Source organism: Epinephelus moara, chromosome 3, assembly GCF_006386435.1.
Source record: "Epinephelus moara isolate mb chromosome 3, YSFRI_EMoa_1.0, whole genome shotgun sequence".
NCBI lineage: Eukaryota > Metazoa > Chordata > Actinopteri > Perciformes > Serranidae > Epinephelus > Epinephelus moara.
This window is the reverse complement of record NC_065508.1, coordinates 10,297,752-10,301,203: the sequence shown is the minus strand read 5'-3', so window position 1 is coordinate 10,301,203 and position 3,452 is coordinate 10,297,752.

Genomic DNA, 3,452 nt, shown 5'->3' with positions numbered 1-3,452 from the left:
TGTGTGTGTGTGTGTGTGTGTGTGTGTGTGTGTGTGTGTGTGTGTGTGTTGGACTACAGAATGTGGATATGATATCATCACATCCCACTGGGAGTAATGCCTATCCCAGTCATCACGATCTCACACACACACACACACACACACACACACACACACACACACACACGTGCGGACAACACGAGGTGGCCACTAATTCTTTGACATAGGTTTGGTGTGCCTGTGCCTTTAATGAAGAGGCCTAATCAAGCAGCATAAGTGAAAACACCTGTGTAGGTGAATCATAGATGTGTGGGGTCTTTCATTTATCCTAAACTTATCCAGGCTGTGATCCACCTTGTTACTAAAATTTGGAGCTGTAGCCAGGGCATGGTTAGCCTAGCTTAGCATAAAGACTGAAAGTAGGGGAAACAGCTAGCGTGGGCCTGTCCCAAGTCCAAAATCCAACTACCAACACCTCTAAAACTCACTAATTAGCATGTCAGATCTCATTTGTTTGATCTGTACACAACAAGAAATGTAAAAATGACAATTTGTTGTCTAAAGCTGAATTACATGCTGTAACTATTTTTTTTATTAGGTTAGGATTATTTAATGCACAGACATGAGATTGATATTGATCTTCTTGTGTCTCTCAGAAAGAAAAGCAAATACAGTGAAAGCCATTTCTCAACAGTGCAATGAGAAAATGCAGTGCAGAAATACAGAAAATCTGTATGACATTAGTTAGAGTTAAGGATCTAATTAGTTTAACACATCTACACAGGTCTGCACGAACCTTAACAAGGGGTGAGCAAGCATTCACAAGAACCCACAAAATCCGTTTTTATAAATGTGTGAATTTTATCAAATGAAAATGCGTGCTTGGTGTGAAACGGCTTCAAGTATATTTTCCAAAAGTTGAAGATTTGCCTTTAAGTTTAAGTTTTAGGCTGCATGTAACTTTGGTGGAGAGTTGTCTAGTTTTGTGGTAAATACACTCCTGAAAGAAACCGGCACCCAAACTGGGAGGCTGAAATCCCAGCAGCAGCACACAGCGACGACTTCTTAGGAGTTTTTGCAAACGTGTAAGCATCTACTTCTACTCATGGTGAAAGTTAAAAATAATGCATAAAACATTAGTCCTTCAGATTATAGTGCTGAGAACAGTAGAACACAATCAGTAGAGTTACATAAAGTTATATAAAGGTTGTTTAGCCTTCATCAAAAATACAGTATTTATTCAAACAATTTAACTGAAGCATTAAGAAAACAAATCAAAAATTCATTTTATAAACAAGATGCTGCACTAGAAAGAAGCTGCGGGGTCTGTTAGTCTGCAGCTCTGCATTGGAGGGTAAAAGTCCATGGCAGCTGATGAACTATTGATAACTGTTCGATCCCTGGTGGTGTGTTTCTGTGTTTACTGCAGCAGGAGAGCAGCAGGAGATCAAGCCTTGAACAGTGCCTGGTGTTACACAGTCGAGCCACGGTTCTCTGAAAAAGGCTCCCAGGGGTCGCTGAGGGGGTCAGCGGAGGCTGCAGACCTCCTGCCTGAGCACTCAGCTGGCAGCACAGAGCTTCAGAGGGCTGCACTGGGGATATGTTGAGAAACTGTAAAAACACTTGGGGGGTGTGTGTGTGTGTGTGTGTGTGTGTGTGTGTGTGTGTGTGTGTGTGTGTGTGTGTGTGTGTGTGTTACATGGTGTAAGCTCCCTCTGCTCAAATATTCACAAATTAGCTAAAATCCAGGGTTCAGTTACACACACAGACACAGACACAGACAGACACAGACAGACAGACACACACACACACACACACACACACACACACACGGTTGACTGGGCAGAGGCATTATTCAATTGGCTCGGGTTCAACAGCAACACTCAGGGAGATAGAGAGGATTATGGGGGAGTGAGCTCTGCCCCGAGAGGTTAAAGTGATACATATTTCTCAAAATATATGTCTGTTTTTCTACTTTTTATTGTTAAAAGAAATAACACGGTGGGGATTCAATGTAGACTCAGGTCAAAATCCTACATCTGCTGTTCCAATCACTTGATATTGGGCTGGAAGTTGATGATAAAATTATATGGAGAAGCAGTAACTGATGCAGTTTACCTTTTCCTGCAGCAGGAAAAGCATTTTGTTTGGAATGAAATATAAAAAGTTTTGGCCAAGTTGTTGAGCAGGGATGGTTGGTGTCAAACTGCCCCCAGTCGGTAAATGAAAGTATCTACTTTATGTGGGTGAATGTGAGGCACTGCTCTCTTCCATGACTGTGACAAATCAGTGTTAGAATAAGTAGTGACAGCATGAATTGAATGCACAAAAAAAAAGTGCACTTACACAAACTTCATTAACAGTTTCATGGCTTCTGTTTTCACATAATTTTGTGTCAGTGGCATAGACTGTATGAATGGATACAGCTACCATGACACACTAGTTTGTGGATTCCCGTTTTGAAATCTCGAGTTCGGCATTTGCCCATCGCCATCTTGGCTTTTTGGAGCAAGAAGTTACCGCATATGGATGAGAGCACAGGGCTGTGGAGGAGTGAGGGGTGAATCTGACTGAGAAGCCAAGGACACTATTGGCAGACAGCCTGTCACTCAAAGCGGCCCACCCTTAATTATATATAATTTTAAGCCATAATAAAATGGAAACAGGTGGGTTATAAAATCCGTACAGTTGTCAAGAACAGAGAAATTACCCAGCAAGCAATAGTCGTGATTTAAACGTATTGGCTATATTTAGCTCCGATTTAGTCTAGCTACATGTAACCCAAATCTAGCCGATTTAATTTTGAAATTGATTAAATGTAATTTTCGCCATTGCAGATGGCGTGCGGTATGATAGTTAATCACGTATGGAGAGTCAACAGTAATTAAAATATGTTTATCTCCATTTTTTGGACATAGTCTCTACATAGCCGTATAATTGATGACATCTACACTTTGGCTATGGTTAGACGTCTACCAAATTTTCACTGACAGCCCAAATTCAGCCGTGATTTAGCCTAGACGTCAGGTCTTCATGCAGATGGCTATTAGACGTTTTTTAAACCAAAAAATGCTTGCTGGGTACCTAAAGAGATCAAAACTGTTTTTTGTACCCAGCTGTAAACATGTTTATTGCTGCTGTAAAGTTGGGCATTTCTGGAGCCAGCCACAAGTGGCCATTCAAAGAAGTGCAGTGCAGCGGCACTAACATAATTTGTGTGTAACCTTTTCTTCAAAGATTAAGGACCCTATTTAGATGGTCTAAAGCGGACGGCGGAGGGTGCATAATCCATGTCGCAAGTATCAGTCCTTGCGCCCTAGTAATATGCGTCTCTAGGCGGGTGCACAACGCGCGTGCACTCTGCTCAGACACACACGGAGCAGCCACACATATGCAAAAGATAACATAAAAATATGATTACAATGTGAAAGGTTATTATTGTGCACATTAAAATATTTATCAGAAACACGTCT